Genomic DNA, 19,032 nt, shown 5'->3' with positions numbered 1-19,032 from the left:
TGCAATGCAAAACTAAAGCATCGGAAGCTCCGTATTTCATGGGACAGATTCTTTGGAAGCTTCTAAACAGCTGCACAGAGAAACATGGTCATTGCCAGCAGACCCTTTAATCAGGCCAGGGGAAAACCCTGAGCCACTTGCCCAGAGCTACCACAGGAACAGCCTGGCCTCTGGGCTGCCCTGGGACAGCAGGGAGGACACAGGAGCCTCACCTTCTGTGTGAGGCTGAGCCATGCTCACAAGGCAAGAAATGAGTTCAGTGAACTCCCACTTTTTCATCAACATCTCTAATGGGTGAGACAGTCAAGGGGTTTTCTTCATTTTTGAGACAATTTCTTTGGTTTTATTTTTCCCAGAACTAGCCTGTGTCTAATTCCTCTGAACTATATTCAGTTAGCAAGTTTGAAAGGAAAGATGGAAGGCTCCAATGGCAAGAGGGGAAAAAAGATTCCTTCTTGAGGTTGGCCTTGTCTGAATCCACAAGAGAAACCCACAGAGCTGTGACTGCTAGCTCTGAAAACCACAAAGACCTCTCTGCAAGCAGGCAGGCCTTATTGATGTTTCTGTAACACCTTAATACCATCCTCAATGTGAGACCCGATTAGCAAGCAGAGGAAGAACACAACATTTATCTATAGTGAGACCAGACATTGATGGGAGAGAAAGCAACAGGATTTGCATCTCATGACCATGTCCAATTTGGAGTCAGCTGTGGCCACAGACCCTGTCCTGGCTGACAGAAGGAGTCATTTGGACTCTGTCAAAAAGGAGAAAGCAGTATAAACTAATGAGACAATGTTGGGATGCCATGGGTGTCCTTGCAGGATCATCTGTAGCTGTCAGACACCTACTCTGACACAGAGCCACCACTGACACCATGGACCAGTTTTCCCTGGAATCTGGGGGGCCCTTCTTTCCATTTACTCCAGCCTTTTAGATCCCTTCTATCCTCACCTTTTCCTTCAATGATCTTTCCTTTTCTAGTTGAATCCATCTTCAAACCCGTGCTTCTGCCAGGCAGAAGTGTCAGGGTCTGAATCTGGGATGGCTCTCGGAGTTGGCAGCGACGGGAGCTGGGTACCCAGCCTCAGAACAAGGCCGGGTGACTCCAATCGCCGGCGCTCGGCACACAGAGGCAGAGCCAGACGCGTCTGCTGCCGCTGGGGCCGTGTCCAGCACAACCTGCACCAGCCCAGCCTGGGGCTGCCCCTTTGTGACACGCTGCCCATGCTTCCCTCGTTTCCATGGCTGCAAAACCCCACCCCAACTCCATCCCCTTCCATTCCCTTCCCAAGGCCAGCCAGCCCTAAGCCCAGCCTGGCCAGGCCTGAGGCTTTCACACTGTCTGGGATGTAGACCCTTTCCAAAGTTACTTTGCAAGGCCTTTCATTCTGTACTTCCCACTCAGTTCTGGGTTGCAGCTTGTTGGTGTGGGATTTTGTTTCATTCTCTTCACATCAAACAAAGAGGAGGAACACAAACAATGGCACCGGGCAGTGGAAGTAGAAGCAGCTTTGAACTCCCTGGTGGATGGCCCCAAAACTCAGTTGGCCAAGAGCTGTATGTTCCTTTTTGATCCACTTCATTGTTCATTGTTCCAGGGCTTTATTCTCTTCTTTCTTTATTGCAGAGACACCCATAAACATGATCTGCCTCAAAACATTTCTGATCCTGGCAGTTCCTGACAATTCCAAATTTTCTTAATGGAAATAGCACGGGGCAGGTCATTCTAAATCGCTCCTCAACAGAGCAGATCAATCTAATCATCCTTGATTTGGATGAACTAAGCCTGAGCCATGGGACCTGTGGGTCTGATCCCTTTTTCTGCATCTGCAAACTTATTTCTTCAAGTCTCATCTCTCCTCTCTGTTCAAAGAGGCTTTGCACTCTGCATCAGATGCCCCCAGTGTTCAGTGGGCTGATATAATCAGCTTTTGTACACACTCAGCCCCCTGAGCCCAGCAGCATTGCTGGGACCCTGCAGCACCACTGCAGGCCAGCATGCTCCAGGCACAGCTGCAGGAAGGAGATTGCAACAAGTCCTGGCTGAAGGAGTCTCCAGGCTGCCGCAGCCCTTCCCCTGCGGCGGGATCATCCCTCGCTGCCATGGGGGGAGCCATGGGGCTGACGGGCTCTGTGCAGATGAGCGTCTCCTCCGTGTGCTGCTGCTGCTGGGCTGATCCAGCTGCTGCTGCCTTCCCCCACAGCTGGATCAGGAGCCTGCCTGGGAAAATAACACTGCCAGTGCCTGTGCCAGCCACCGATCCCTGCCAGGACCCTTGCACACAGGGCATCCTGCCCACCAAACTGCTCCACTCAGGTGATGTCAGAATGTCACAGACATCTTTGTGTGAGAATCCTTTTCTTTAGGATTTTTCCTTCTGAGACGCTAAGAGGCCTCAGAGACAAAATGTAAACAATGATTATCTGCTGCTGGGGAATGCAACAGGTGGCTCTGTGATTGGTCTTGCGTGGATGTTTTGATTTAGTGACCACTCACAGCAGAGCTGGCTCTCTCTCTGTCCGAGCCACAGATCTTTGTTATTCATTCTTTTCTTTTCTATTCTTAGCTTAGCTACCTTCTGAGAGAAAACCTTTCCTTCTATTTCTTCTTAGTATACTTATAATGTAATATATATATATATATATATCTCAAAAAATAAGAAATCAAGCCTTCTGAACATGGAGTCAACATTCTTGTCTCTTCCCTCATCCAAGAACCCCTGTGAAAACTGTCACATCAGAACACATCAAAATACATTCAAACAATGTGTTTTCCACATTCTGGCAAAACCATGGCCACATGTTGGAGGCAGACTGCTGTTGGCAGAATGGGGGAAGCCCCAGCAGCTGCTCTGCCCATGGCTGGATGGCCACGGCAGCAGAGGCAAGTCTCCCACCGTGCCCACTGCTGTGGGACCCAGCGCTTTGGGCTTGTTCCCACTGAACCTGCTGCTACAGCAGCAGCATCACTTCACACATTTGATAGCAAAGAGTTGGAATGGCACACAGGACTTGCCCCAAGAGCTACAAAATTTTTTTAAAAAGAGCAGGGGATAGGGGAGTTGGAATACTCAGTTCCTTTTTAATACAAGCATACCTGGATTTAAGCAGGGACACTGGACTAATCATACTGGGGACTGCTTTGTAAGCCTTGTCTCTACCAATTCCCAGCAGTCCGCAAGCAATTTTCACTACAAAGGGTTTTACAACACCTCCATGAGCAAGTCTGAGCCAGAAGTCAAAGCACAAGACAAATACTCCCAAATCTGCCACCACTGGGGAAAGGAAAGAGAAAAGTAGATTAAACAAGTGCCCTTGCAGCTGAATTGCCTGCATTTATCCCATGGTCCAACAAAAGCACCTCAATTCAAACACACAGCATAAGATCAAGGAATAAAAGTGTTTTGAGGGCATTTAACACCTGATTTCTATTACTTTCAAGGAGAGGTGAATGTTAAATCCCTTAAAAACACACATGCAGGTCTGTTTGGGACTGCATCCTTCAAAAGCACAAATGGAGGTTTAGAAATGCAGGACTGTTTCCATTGGAAAGTCCTTTAAGGTCATCGAGTCCTTCCAATAACCTGAGACCCCTGACACTGCCAAGGCCACCACTGAAGCATCACCCAGGACAGGATTGGCCTTCTTGGCCACCTGGGCACACCTGGCTCACCTTCAGCCACTGCCATCCAGCACCCCGAGGTCCTCCTCTACTGGGTGCCTTTCCAGCCACTCTGCCCCCAGCCCGTGGCCTTCCATGGGGCTGCTGTGGCCCAAGGGCAGGACAGGGCACTTCACCTTGTTGAACCTCATGCAAGTGGCCTCAGCCCATGATCCAGCCTGTCCTGATCTCTCTGCAGAGACTTCCTGCCCTCCAGCAGATCAACATTGCCACCCAGCCTGGCATTGTCTGTAAACTGCCTGAGGTGCCCTTGATCCTCCCCTCCACATCATTGACAAAGATGTGAATCACAGCTGGTCCCAGTGCTGAAACCTGGGGAACGCCACTTGTGACCAGGTGCCAGCTGGATTTAATTCCACTGAATTCCACCACTCCCTGGGCCCAGCCATCCTGACAGTTTTTATCCAGGGAAGAGTGCATTCAGTTCTTCAGTCTTTCCCTCAGCCTTTGTTCTCTGTTTCCCCCCATGTCCAGGAGAAGACAGAGCTTCTCCTTAGACCTCCATTCATTGCTGATGTATTTACAGAAACATTTTTATCCTCTTTGCAATCTTCTAGGAAGAAATTCTCAAAAGTGAGGCCGGTGAGGCACTGGGAACAAGTTGCCCAGAGGAGCTGTGGATGCCTAAGGAAGAGTGTTAGGTGAACATGGCTCAGCCTCACACAGAGGTGAGGTTGTATCTGAGCTGCTCTCTGGTGGGAGGAAGGCTCTTGTGGCAGCGCAGAGAGGCTGTGCACATTGGCAGGGAACAGCTGTGCCCTGCATGTGCCCCCTGCAAGGAGCTGTGCTGCTGCCAGTGGCCCTGGAGCTGTAGGGCTGCTGAGCTGTGGGGCAGGGAGAGGAGCAGCAGGGTGCATGTGCAGCTGAGCCATTGCTGGAGAGCACAGGGCTCTGGGCTCCCTGCTGTCCCAGGGCAGCCCAGAGGCCAGGCTGTGCCTGTGGCAGCTCTGGGGAAGTGGCTCAGGCTTTTCCCCTGGCCTGCCTCAAGTCTCTGCCAGCAGGAGCATGTTTCCCTGTGCAGCAGTTAAGAAGTTTCCAAGGAATGTGTATCATGAAATATGGAGCTTCAGGTGCTTTAGGTTTGCATTCAAGCCTCTGTCACATTTTGTGTCTCCCCTTTGCAGATCTCACTGCCTGCAGTCTTACCAAGAAGTTTTCTCTGGACACTTCCAATGTTCTCCTTGCGTCCCATCCAGAAGAGCTCTCTATCCCCCAAGCTCAGGAAGAAGCTGCTGGCTGTCCGTAGAGTGTTTGAAGAATAGGATTTATGTTTCGGTTTCATAGTTAGAGATGTATATATGGTCTGATAGTTTTGAATAAATATGTTATGATTATATCCTTAAATTATGATGACATCTTTTTATTGTATATATTTTATTTTGATGATTTAAAAACCTAAAAAATATATCAATTTACGTAAACCAAAGGAGAATGTGAGATCAGGGCCTGCTAGCCTCAAGGTTATGGGAGCGCCGCTCACTCGATGTGCCAGTGTCTCACCACATCCTTTCCTCACTGGGCCTCTCCTCTTCCTCTTTTGCCATGTTTCCTTTGTGCCATTTGTGCTGCTATTTCAACTTGTCTTTGTAACAGGGTCACACATTGACATGTTTGGGGGACAATAGATCCAAAGGATCCTGTCTAGTCAAAAGTTTTCTTTCTAGATGTGTTCTGTGCTCACCAAAGGCCTGAGAAAAAAAACAAAGAGAAGTGTGCCCAAATGGCCAAGCTTTGCTCCTTTGCAATCTCACACAGATCTGGCTCTCAGGTGTCTTCAGTCACAATTTCATGGGTAAGAAGAGGTTGTGTATTTCACTAGGAAATGGTGCACTGCTTTGGAAAAGTCATCTGTATGTATATGTATCCAGGACAGCAGTCCAGCTGTGTTGTTTGCAGAAGGATGAGTGGACTGTGAGGCCAGTGACAAGTGACAAGGGTTCCTCAAATCTGTTTACACTCCAGCCTGGCTGCTATTCAGCCCAGAGCTATGGGACAATACCGTAGTGCACCCCACACACATTCTGCCTCCAAGAAAAGCTTGGCTTGGCTTATCAGAGTGAAAGAAATAGAAGAGTAATACAATGGACAGTTAAACTTGTCCCTTTGGAATTATTCTCCTGCTTTTCACTGTCAATCCTGCACCTCATGCTCCCAAGGCTTGTTATGAACAAGTATCTGAGATTGCTTAAAAATTCCCAGGCAAGGTTCAGTAAAAATCAGATTGAATATTAAGCAACAGCTCAAGAAAATTCATTGGCAACATTCACACTATTGCTTACTAGTCGGTTCAGGAACAAGAAGGAAAAAAATAGCAACAAACAAAATTCAGTCAATCAAACGAGAAACATTCTGAGAAGTGTGTGTGTGTGTGTCTGTGTGTCTCTGTGTGTGTGTGTGTGTGTCTTTAGGTGCTTTTGACAAAGGGACAGCAAGGACAAGGCTAAAAAGGAATACGGCCTAAAAGCTTAACAGCACTCCAGCTTAACAGTGGTTGAACTGGAGCCTCCAGGAGTGGGGCTCTTGGCCCAGGATCCATTGCTGATCAGTGATCCTGCCAGTGCAGCAAACTTGAGAGCTCGCTGCCCCTGAGAGGCCCCACTCAGAGGGAGGTTGCTGCTGGCAGCCACTGTGCTCCAGGACAGCTCCAAGGGCCTCCTTTGCAGCGCTCTTCATGGGCCACAAGAGAGTGGGCCTCAGCCGTAAAATGCTTCCTCATGGCCGCACTGCAGGTCAGCAGCCTGTCTTGGAAAGTGGGAGGAGAAGGATGCCATGCCATTCAGGCAAGAAAAGTGGTTTCCAAGGCTGTTCCCAGACACCCCAGGAGCTCGATAGACAGCACAAGCTCCTGGGAGCGCTCCGTGTCCCTGCTAAGCTCAGCAGGAGCTGAGCCCAGGGGCTGTTCAGCAAGGCCCAGGCCTGACAAGCGTTTCCCAGATCACCCTGGGGCCGCACAAGGCCGGGCCCATTCACCACCACAGTCTGAAGCACCAAGTTTTGATGGAGGCTAAAAAGCCAAGGCCCAGTGGAAGTGGGCCCTGTCCTCAGGCCTGTGGGAGTATCACAATGCAGATCCTTGTGCTGCTGATTCCATCTCTCCCCTCTTTTCTAAGTTCTTGGCGGCAAGGTCACTTAGGTTAGACACACAGCTCACAAGCAGTGCTCCTGCAGCTTTCTGCTCAATGAATTAAAGTGAGATCACACATCCCAGATCATGTTCTGTTACGGTTTAACTGACTGATTTGAGGAATTTCTGGAACAGCAAACTTGCTTCCTCAAATATTTACTGTGTGTGGCACAGAGCACAGAAGAAAGATTTAATGTCAAAGCCATCGCCCAGGCAATGCTCTTTTGACAAGTTCTGCCCTGAGCTTTCCTTAGGAAGATCCAAAAGCTTCAATGTCACCATCACAAGCTCCTGCAATGGCTGCTGGCCAGCAAAGCAGGGCTGTCAGCTGTGAAACAAGTGTTGCCACAAGCAGCAGCTCCCCCAGGCCAGCAAATCAAGAGCTGGGAAGGAGCCGATCTGAAGGCCAGAGCTCCTTAGCTCCTTCCAAGAGGGCTGGAACAGTTCCTCATTCCAATGAGCTGCAGTGCTGGACACCACAGCTCTGTGTGAGCACTGGACACAAGTTGCTCCCACTGAGTGCTGGGATGGTTCCTGCAGGAGCTCTGGGCTCCTGTGAGTGCCAGACACAATGAGGAGAAAAGGAGCCAAGTGCACTCCTCAAATTCCAAATGGCCCGGCTCTCTCCCAGACTCAACCTGCCACTACCTACAATTCAGGCTGCCCTGGCAGTGCAAAATGCCTCCTGCAAAATGAGAGCAAGAAACTGGTGTGGTGAGTTTTGTTTCCCGTGGAAAAGGGCTGGTGTTCATGTTCAGGGGCCTGCGCCCTGCCCAGCGGCCTGTGGCCCCGAGTGGCCTTCTGCCTGCTAAAATTCAGAATGGCGCAGGATATCTCCCAGACCAATACTGCCACCACCCAGAACTCAGGCTGCCCTCAGAGTGCCAAATGCCTCCAAGCTGGCATCAACACACTGGGGGATATGGTTGTTTTAACACCGCAAAGGGCCAGCATTTGTATCCAGGGGCCTTTGGCACCGAGTGGGCTTCCACCTCCTCAAATTCCCAACAGCACAGAATGTCTCCCAGACCCCACCTACCACCACCTACAGCTCGGGCTGCCCTGGCAGTGCCAAATGCCTCCTGCAAACTGACAGCAAGAAACCAGGGTGTGAGTTTTGTTTCCCATAGAAAAGGGCCAGCATTCGTGTCCAGGGACCTGCCACAGGAGTTGTAATTGAATTTTTTAGGCTATTTTATCCCCCCTGCAAAATGCTATTTATGGCTGAGAAAGAACACAAAAGGATTACCCTGAAATGAGGAAAAAGCTCAGAAAAAGATGAAAGAAACACTCCAATGATGACAACAACACAATGATTTATTTTGGACAGCAAATGAAAACCCGCTGCCCTCCAGCCCTCCCAGACCAGCAGGCCAAGCAGTGCTGTATCCATCACATGAGGTGCTGGCAGCCTGGAAAGAGAAACCAGAGAGCCATGATCAGTCACAGAAGGCTCCTGTCCCCCCTTGTTGTGGTGTGCTGTAATGTCCCATTTTGGACTTCCAGGTCATTCCCCCAGGTGTGCCTATACCTCTCTCCCTTCCCCCTTGCCCCCATGCTGAGTGAGTCCTGTCAATCAAGCTTAACATTCCAGCAAGGCATCGTGTGGTTGGTCAAGTTTAAAGGATGCCCCTATGCCCAGAGGTCATTGGCCTGTCTAGGTGTCATCTTCCCCTGAGACTCTGCCCCTCTCACCTGGTTGGTGGCTTACCTGTACCTCCCCTCCCCCTGTCCCTGAGCTTAAAAGGTGAATCAGACCATGCAGCCGGGATTCTGTTGGAGCAGTTGCTCACCTCTGTAACCATGGAATAAACCTCTGGATATTAAACCCTTCAGCAGAATCATCTCCCTTTTCTCTTCACCATCGCCTGAAGCCATTCCTCCTGAGGTAAACGGAGTTCCTAACAAGCCTGGACTTGTTCAGTGCCCAGCTGCAATCTCCAGCAAGCCAAGGTATCTCTGGGGTGATACACTGCAGTTGCTGCCTTTGGCCCAGCAGCGAGTGTCAGACTGGCCCAGGCACAATATAACTGCTCATATTGGGAGCCTTATTCCAACACCACCTCTCCCACCACAGCCTGTTCCCAGGCCAGGCTGCTGGCTGTGCTCAGAGCCCACACCTCCCAACCCATTCTCTGTTTTTAGAGGAGAGCAGTGTGGCATTCCATGTTCCACACGCTCCGATTCAGCGCAGCACGGCAACCTCCTCAGCTGCTAGAGCAGCTGCAAGAGTGGGATGATGCCCGTGTGCCCGCAGCCGTCTGCCAGGAGCTCTTCTGCCAGCCCAGCTGTGGAGCCTGGTACCCATGTCTGGAGACCTGCTGCCAGGAGAGGAGCTGATCCTGCAGGACATCCTTGTCCTTCTTAAAGGGGATGCGCCCCACAGGGGCAGCGCTGGCACTGGACGTGCTCCACAGACAGTTCAGCTGCTTCCCCATCTGGTCTGGTCACCAGGTGCAATCTTCCTGGAAAAGAAAAAAAGAACAATTGTGTGACAATCAATTCAAAACAAGACCTGGAAACAAGAAAATCTGTCAAAGGTTATCACTGTATCACAGGCCTAGGAAGGTCTGACCACTCCATGTGAGAATTAAACCTCTTCATGGGTGGAGAAAAACCCCACCTTTCCCTCCCATAAACCCACCCCATCTTCAAGGGCCTACAAAGCAGACCAGCTGGGACATGGCTTCGGAACCCATCCCCCTCTGCTGTCCCCCATCCACAAGGATGGATGCTTTTGTCAGGCTAGCTGCCCCTGCCCCAGGCTGGCTGGCAGAAGCTGTCAGCAAGGCCAGGAGCCAGTTCCCCTTCCACAACATCCAATCCCCTGTCCTGACAAAAAGCAGCTTGGGGACCAGCAGAAAAATTAATATTCCCCACCGCCACTGAGCAGGGAACCTCCAGCACCTGGTCCAGCCGAGCCTGCCATGCCTGGAAGCACGAGCATCCCCCGTCCCTGCACCGGCTGGGGACTCATCTTGATTCCATCAGGGTGCAGAGCGTGTCCTCCAGGCAGGGGCCGCAGCCAAAGACAATCGGCTCTGCCCTGCCAGCAGCCAGCTCCAGGATGGTGTTCCCAGCTCCACGTCGCGCTCCAGAAGAACACGTCAGCTGCGCCTCGGCTTGTGGGGACATCACGATGCCATTGAGCTGCAGGGGGATGTTTCCCCTTTTCCAGTCTGTGGCAACTTCACCGCTCTGCCACCAATTCTCCAACAGGACAGGGAGCACTGAGCTCCCTCCACACCTTGCCAGGGACCAGTGGAAGCATCTCCTAGGCTGCACTCTCTCCTCTGTGCCACAGCCACAGGGAAATGCTCTGGGGTTTTCATCCAGGGCCACGAGACACAGGCAGCTGGTACTTGCTGGATCCTACTGTGCAGAGGGATGGATCTCTGCTGTCTCCTGGGCCACATGGGGGTCCTGTAGTTAAGAATGCTCAAAAAGGTCTTCCAAGGATGGTCTGTCTGTGGGATCCATGGATAAACACCACCTGATGAGGTGCTGGCACTCTGCACAGACAAACCAGAAACGACTGGTCAGCGGGACAAGGCTCCTGTCCATGCTCTCCTGGATTCAGTGGTGCCCAGGCCACACTAGGAGGGCTCGGGGCTGCACACAAAGCTTCCCATCAGTCCTCCCTTTCGGAAGAGAGCAGCACAGAGGCACACGTGCCACGTCCTCCAGCTAAGCCCAAGAGACCAACCTCCTCACTAGCTGCAAGGGCAGGACACTTATGTGCCAGCTGCCCTCTCCCAATCCTGTTCTTCCTCCCATGCATTGAAGGCACATCCCCACCTTGAGACATCCGGGGCAGGAAGGAGAGCTGGCCCCAGATGATGTCCTCACTGGGGTGGAAAGGAAGGTGCCCGCAGACCAGCTCATACAGCAGGATGCCCAAGGACCAGATGGTGGCTGGCTGGCCATGGTAGCAGCCAAAGAGGATCCACTCCGGTGGGCTGTACTCTGGCATTCCTATAGGACACGGGTGCAGCTCATCAGGCCCATGCTGCTCCCTCCCTGCCAGCTCCCGTTCCACAATAGCCAGCCCCTGGCCCCGCCGAAAAGCAACTTGGCTGCAGCCGGCTGAAGGACGATTCCCGTCTTTCCCTCCCTCTTCCTCCTCTGCCAGCAAAGGGGGGAACCTCCGGTGCCCGGCTCAGCCCTGGCTCTGGGCTCACCTGGCATCCGGGTGTAGAACGTGTCCTGGAGGATCGTGCCGCACCCGAAGTCGATGGGCTTCGCCTCGCCGGTGGCCAGGTCGACGAGGACGTTCTCGGCCTTGATGTGGCGGTGCAGGACGCGGCGGCTGCTGCAGTGAGTGCCGCCCCGCCTCCAGCACCTGGCCGAACTGCCCCCGCGCCACGGGCTCCGTCAGGAACCCCCGCTCGTGCAGGAAGTACCAGAGCTCCTGACAGCGCTCCGGACGCTCCATGACCAGCGCGAAGCCCTCGGGCACCTCGAGCCAGTCCAGGAGCCGCACGACGCCGCGGAAGCCAGGCCACGACACCATCCACAGCAGCGCCAGCTCCAGGGGCACAAGGGCGCCCTTGTGCTGCGGGGGGACCGCGATGCCGTCAGCGGGGCCGCTGCTGCGCCGCGCCCTCGGCACCCCCTGCCCGGCCCGGGACGCTGCGCGGTCCCCGCTCACCCCACGCCCGCTCCCCTCGCAGCGCCCCGGCTCCCACCGTGCCGGGCCTCGCCTCAGCCCCCCCGGGCTGAGCCCAGCCGGCTGCTCCCGCTGGCCCCGCTCACTCACCAGCCGCGCCCACTCCGAGATGCGCTCCCGGCACACTCGCTTGATGGCCCCCTGCGAGCCAAGGCGAGCGGCGCGCTGAGCTCGGAGCTCGCCGCCCACTCCTGTCTCCCGCCGCCCCCCTCCGACCCGGCCCCGTCTCTTACCGGGACACCGTCGGCGAGTCGGGTCCTGGAGTAAACGCTGCCCAGCAGCGGGCCCTGCCGGTACAGCTGCTCCAGGGGAGGCCACTCCGCCCGAGCGGGCGGCACCGCGCTCTCGCCATTCTGACCGGGCCGCACGAACGGCCCGGACACCGGCGGCTCGGGGCCGGCGGCCGAACTGACGGGCGGCGGAGCTCGGATCGGGAAAGCTCCGGGGGCAGCTCCCGGGGACGGGGCGGGAGCCGGGCGGCCGCGGGGCGGCTGCGGGCGGAGCTGCGGGAGGGGCTTCGTTCGGGGCCGGGAAAGAGCCCGCACCAGGCGGAGCCAGAGGACGGTGCTGCCCCAGCAGAACCAGATGGAGGAATTCCTCCACAGACTCGTGCAGAGGCGCCACGGTCAGTCCGGAGGGAGCCTGGCGGAGGCGAGAGCGCGGCGGGCCGGGCAGGGCCGGGCAGGGGCCAGAGCCACCCACGGGCGCCTTGCGGGACGCGGCATGAGCCGGGCTGGGAAAGGCGGAACACGGACGGAACGGGACGAGACGGGACGGGACGGGAGTGGAGGGATTGTTAGACGGAGAAGGGGACGGAGAGCGACCGAAAAGTCAAGCGGAAAACCGATCGAGAGAAGCGCTGCTGCTGCGGAGCCGCCGGAACTCGCGGCCGCTCCGTCCCGCTGAACGAAAGAAAGAAAGAAACAAATAAAAACCCAAAGCAATTCCTATGGCAGAAATAACCAGAGGTCCTGACAGCGGTGTTCCAGCACCTCACCACCCTCACAATGAAGAGGTTTTTTCTGAATATCTAGTTTAAACCTACTCTTTTGGTTCATTTTAAAGGCAGCGCTACTGCATATGCAGGTTTCCTTTCTTCAGCTGAGGGCGAGAACGGAACTGAAGGCTACATGAGCTCCCTGTACCATTGTCCTCTTACCATCCTTTATGCAGCGAGCAGGCAGAGAAACAAGTGGTTGTAGTGAAAAAATATGGTTTTTCCAACAGCAATGTGAGCTGTTCGTTATGCACACGCAGAACTAAGTGTTCATTGCAACTTGCAAATATCCTGCTCTACCAAGCGTCTGTAATTGGATCTGCAATTCTGGGAAGGACACGAAGAGGTTTTGCTGTAATCCCCTCTGCCTGTGACTGCAAACGGATCGTGTCTTTCCTCATCCCGGTTAAGACCCTTTGCTGAAAGATGAGGGCGCTGAGTGACATTTTAACAGCTATGTGGGGGAACAAGTAAAACGGTGAGGTATGTGATCCCATTTTGTGTCTTTCAGTTTTCATGGAGTTAATTAACCTAAAGTTATCTTGAGTGTGGCTTTACGCTCATCCTAGACCATAATGGTAAACTTGTAAATATCACAAAAATGCATGTAATGAGAGGGGTTTTTTCTGTCTAATGGGATCACACACAAGGCAAACCCAGATAAAATGTTGCTTGTAACTTAAATATACCACATGAGCTCATAAAGCTCAGTGTTGAACTGTGGATGCAAGTTATGTGTAAAAAGTAGTAAAAAAAGTAGTTAAAAAAAGACATTAAAAGGACGTTAAAAAAGACGTTAAAAATCAAATAAATGAAAAAATATAATAAAATTTTAAAAATAAAAGAAATAAAAAACAATTTTTAAATGATAATAAAACACCCATGGATCCTGTGATGGGGGTTTCAGGTCTTTGGGGGTTTTTATGTATCCATTTCCAAAGGCTTTTCCCAAGACTTGCTCCTTCTGGTAGGCACTGTCTCCTGCCTTTCCTGTTTACAACTAAATGACACAACATTCATGGATGGAATTACTGCTGAGAGCTCAATGCTTCCAGCAGGCGTGGCTAACTCTGGGCAAAGAATGCCAGAGATTTTAAGGAGAATCTCATCAAAAAGAAGGGCCTTAAATAAATAAATAAATAAACAAATGGCCTTAAATAAAGAGCCAATTGCTTTCTTTCAGGGAATAAATCTAAAACATATATTTTTTTTCCTGTGCTAATGATGACTAAGTCCATCCTCCACTGCTCTTATAAATGATCAAATCATGAGCCAAAATTATCAGAAATTTAGCAAAGATTTTTAATTTGTCTGCGAGACAGAAGTTCGGTCTTCGAAACCACCACAGCCAAAGAGACAGCATCAAGGCCAGGACTGGCACTGGGTGAACACGGATCTGACCTCTGAGTGTCAGAGTCTCTCCTCTTCCTGCTTGTGGCTTCGAGCAGGCGAGGTTTTATACAGTTTATTCTGCCCAAGGCAGAGATGACTGAATTTTCTTTGTGTCTCCTCACATGCATCGCTGTTTCTTTCCACGTGCAGAGGTGGACAAAAGCCTCGTCCAGGTGTGCCATTGGTGTCAATCGGCTCCCGAGAAGCCGTGTATTCAGATGTATCAGGGTGGTGCTGCTGACTATCTCGATAGATGCAATTGGCAAGGCGATAATCGCTTTTGGGTGGCTCTCCACAACTCGGGAAACCAACGATCATCGCCCTGGAAGCTTCTATTGTTACATTAAGGCGTCAATGGTTATCTTAAAGTGAGTCCGGGAACTAGTTGAATCTAAATAAGACAGCTGCTCCCAGCCAGGGTAGTCAAAAGACATTGTTTGCATTTCACAATATTTTATACCAAATATTAATAGCATGAATTATCCCTACCATATATTACAATCCTTCCCCATTTATATCACTAATTTAATTCATGCTTCTTTTATAACCCAAATTGCTAAATTCCTTTTATTTCTACTTCTGCCTGCCATCATTAAGGGTCTTTCACAAAAAGAGTAACTTTATTACACTATCCTGTACTCTCCTTGTAGAACATCCTGATATTCCATATTATTTACATTCATTTTATCTTGTCTCTCAAATTTTGCCAATACTTCAGCAGCGTTGCTGGCATACTTCCTTTCTTCCAATCTCATGATCTTAGATGTGTTACCTCCGGAAGCCACCTCTGGGTCCACGGGTACTATTGCTATCTGCATCCCCTGGACCACAGAATGGATCAGTCTAATAAAACAAAGAATTAGACAGGGCAAGAATGTTATAGGTTAGTGGCGGTGGGGAATTAATCACCGACTAATAAGTCCAAATAAAATGAAACTTATTAATTGATACAGCAAGCAATAATAGGCAAAGTCAGCGCCCCGGGCGCGCTGGGCGACAGGAGAGTCCCCACTCTAACACTGCCGCACTCTTCTGATATTTCATGGAGTTCTTATACAGTCCTGTTTCTGGGTTGATGTGTAGTACTCTGCGTATTCTTCTTTTGTGTCTAGGTGGTCATAGTCCACCCCCCAGAGGTCTGAAGATGAAGATTGGTATTTTCCTTTGTCTGATTCCTGGAATTTTAGGCTCAATCTGCTGAGTTCCTGGAATCTTAGGTTTTCTGAGCGGATAAGCTGATACTGTGCTATCAATCATAGCACACCCCCCACCCATATTAACAGTTTACTAAACAGATAAACAAATGTTTGTGAAACCCATTGTCTTTAGTTTCACCTTCCTTATCCTTTTAAGTCTGGAAATTTACTTAAGCAAACAACTAGAGGTGGTGCAACAGTCTTACTGGAATAACTTTGTCAGCTTTGATGAACAAACTTAAAGTTTTAACCCATTACAGGAATAGGATTCCGGCTACTGAACACAGTACAAGAAACATTACTTTCTTCCACCAGGCCCCATCGAACAATGTGTCCCACCATGAAGATTGTAACGAATTCCATTTTTGAACAGGGACATGGGCCACCTTCTTGATTTCGGCTGCCAATCCTCTTATGGTCTCCCCATAATCATCAATCTCAGTACAACATTATGATTCACTGAACTTTCCACACGCTCTCCCTTCTTCGGCCAGCAAACAGTCTAACGCTATTCGATTTTGGTACACAAATGCCTGTACCTGGGTGTGCTGCCGACTAAGTAAATCCAGGGCCTCAGAGGTGTGATTCGATACAATTTCCACCACTGCCTGCAGCCAAATCAGCCTGTTCAGTAGGTAAATCGGAGTCCTATACCTGTAGTTTCCATCCTGGGCCCACATGGCCGGTCCATAATAATCAATTATTCTTGCCACCAGCCACACTTCGTCCCCCCAGGTTTGTTTACCTCTTATCACCGGTATCATCTTTTTCAAGCTTCTCCTCTCCCTTCTCAGGGTCTTGTACAGTGCAGCCCCTAATAGGTTACTCTTTGTTTGAGGGAGGGTGAAGAACACTGGCCGGATCATGCCTAAAGTGCATGATCCTTTCCACCTTGGGGGTAATTCACTGTATGCCCTCTTCCCACAAATCCAATAAATTCCATCCGGGGCTTTCCATCTGATGTTTATTCTCCCTGGGTCTCCCCAGTATTCTCTCAGGCCCTCCAAGGATTGAAAAGAGTTTGCTCCAGGATTTTTGACCCAACACAGTCCTATCCTTTTGTTCCATTCACAATTTGTCACATTCTTCCGGCTCCAGTACCCCAAAGGGGGTTCTGGTTGCCAGACCTTGCTTTTGGTGTTTGAGTTCACCGTCAGGGTGGACACACACGGAGTGTATCCCACCATTTCGGTGTACTCCTTTCCTTCTCGACTGATGCAGATGGTTCCAATCGCCCTCATCCCTCAGGTCTCTGTGCCAATTTTGAGACCCTTGGATTGTCCCATTACAGAAGCTGTTCTGGAGCCAAACCTTCCCCTTTCCAAGGCCTTTTCTCTGCTGACTTCAGCCCCCCACAAATCCAGCAATTTGACAATCCTAGTTCGGTTGCCATTTCATGCATCAATGGTCAATGAATAGATTCCTGTCCGAGAAAGGTAGTTCCCCATCAGCATATTGCTTCTCCAGTAATTCATACTCTTCTCCCAGAGTTCTTAATGCTTCCTGTTCAACTCGCTTTCTCCTCATTTCTGACTCCCTTCGCTTCAGTTCCTGAGTTATTTCTCTCATTCTTCCCTCAGGATCCTCACCATCTTTATTTCTCGTGAAGCAGACAACCCGGTCATATTGCAGGCACACCCTGTCATCATTCACCTGTGCCAAATCCAATATGATTGGGTCTCTGTTCAAGGTAAATTTGTTATCAAATTTAACATTTCTCCCCATCCAATGCATTTTCCCGTTCATCATGCATATCCCCAGCTTTGCACTGTTGTAACACAATGGATTCACCCGGTGATACATGACAAAAATCGATTCCATCTTTCCCCCAACCCACATGGTTCAGTTGCATTAGTTACAAATGGGAATTGACATTATTTCTGCATTTCATTTCCGTATCTGATGTTTGTGCTCATCTGACTGCCCGTTCCTTAGCCCTGCCTCGGGACTGATACACCAAATCCCTGTTTCCAATTCACAAATTTGACCCTCGTGCCATTTTTCCAACAGTACCTGCCACACTCCTTGAGACATCCTTCCAGGGGCTTGGTATGCTGAGGCTCCCTCGTCCCCTTGCACAACGGGGACCACCTGAGTGAAATTTCCACACTCATCTGCGGAGGTCTCGTTTCGGCCTCTCATTGGGACCTCAGTGTGCAGTCTCTACATCCCACACACAGCTAGGCTCAGGCCAGTCACGATTCCCACCAGGCGTACTCCTCTGCCTTTGCCTCTGCCCCCTGGGGTGCCACCAGCGGCGAGGAAGACCATCTTCGCGGCAGCAGGAGTATTCTTCAGGGAACACATTCTCGGACCTAGCTGCATACCTCCTTTTAAAGGCGCCCCACCGTGAAATTCTGACAGCATCGGAGCTGCATGGTACTTTGATGGACTTCCAGCACTCCACATCCAGAATCTCTGCTTTTGATCTAAGCTTTCCACGCACCCCGTTCTGAAAAATCTGAAACCACTCCTGTGAATCTAATTCAATGATTCCTAGATTTGTGGCTAGGGTTAGGATTCGGTCAGTCAGCTCAAGCTCCTCCTAAAGACACCAAGTCCACAACCCCTTCGGCCTCTGTCCCCTTCTACAGTGTACAACAAACACCCCCGACAATATTCACACTTGAAGTGTACAAACAGATAGCATACACAGTCAGACAGTATACAACCTATCCGCTCGCCATCGGTCATTTACAAGGGCGTTGGAGTCTGAGTTTCAGGTCGCCTGGGGAAGAAGTGACCCTCCACTCGGGCGCTCCCTCCTGATGTTCGACTTTCTTCACCGTGGAGGCGTGTGTCCAACCTTTCTCCACCGTCTGTTGTCAGGAGCACAAGAAAGGGACCTTCCCAGTGAGGAGAGAGGGGTACATCTTTCCACACTTTCATAAACACTCTGTCACCCAGTTGGATTTTGTGGATAGTGAATCCCAGAGGAGCACTCTGAGATACTATCCCTTGTTTCCCAATTTCTTGCAAATTTTTGTTGATTGCAACCAAATATGGTTGTATCCTGACAGTCCTCAAGCCTGGGGTGTCCCACCAGCATTCCATGTCTATAAGGCGTCCCATATTGCAATTCAAACAGTGAGAGCCCCACCTCTGAATGAGGCATCATTCTGATATTAAGCAACACTAAAGGCAGGCATTTCAACCAAGACATCTGAGTTTCTAAAATCAATTTAGATAATTGTGCTTTCAAGGTCTGATTCATCCTTTCCACTTGCCCTGAGCTCTGGGGATGCCACGCAGTGTGGTATTCCCACCGGATGCCTAGCGCATCAGCCATCTGCTTAATCTTTGATGTAAAATGTGTTCCTTGGTCCGAATCAATGTAATTCACCACCCCATATCAGGGTACAATTTCCTCCAGTAATTTTCTGGACACCATCTGAGCCGTTTCCTGTGGGCTAGGAAAAGCCTCCATCCAATGAGTCAATTTGTCCACAATCACAAGCACACATTTGAATCTCCCCACTTTGGGCAACTCCGTGAAATCAACTTGAATTCTTTCAAATGGTCAGTAAGCAATGGGGCAACTCCCCAGGATGACCTGTCTTGCCTGTGTTTCATTAACTTTCTGACAAATCAGGCATCCTTGTACCTCCTGTTTGGCCAATTCGTAAATTCCTCTGCACCCAAAACATTTCAGAAATTGTTCTGCCAGGGCTTGTGCCCCCCAATGTGTTTGCTGGTGCAGCTTCCGCAAAATTCTCCTGGTAAAACAATTAGAAACTAGTTTTCTCCCATCAGGTAATTTCCACTTACCTTCTTCCAATTTCCCCTCAATCTTCTCATAGCATTCGATCTCCTTTTGAGAGGGCTGGGGCGGATCATCTGGGATCTCAATCCCTTCAATCACTGGGGTACTTACTGTCGTCAGTGCTGCTGTTTTGGCTTCCTGGTCTGCCAAATTGTTTCCCCAGGTTCGGAACTGAATCCCTGCCTGGTGTCCCTTCACATGGACCA

At 50.7% G+C, this 19,032-nt stretch overlaps 1 pseudogene; it reads right to left on the bottom strand.

The window, feature by feature from the left end:
• Nucleotides 1-8,105: 8,105 nt before the first annotated feature.
• LOC134416597 (serine/threonine-protein kinase pim-1-like) lies at nucleotides 8,106-14,185 on the bottom strand (annotated as a pseudogene).
• Nucleotides 14,186-19,032: the final 4,847 nt, after the last annotated feature.

The sequence above is a fragment of the Melospiza melodia genome, chromosome 3, assembly GCF_035770615.1.
Source record: "Melospiza melodia melodia isolate bMelMel2 chromosome 3, bMelMel2.pri, whole genome shotgun sequence".
Classification (NCBI taxonomy): Eukaryota; Metazoa; Chordata; class Aves; order Passeriformes; family Passerellidae; genus Melospiza; species Melospiza melodia.
The sequence above is the reverse complement of the archived record's forward strand: the minus strand, read 5'-3'. Positions and strand labels throughout refer to the sequence as shown.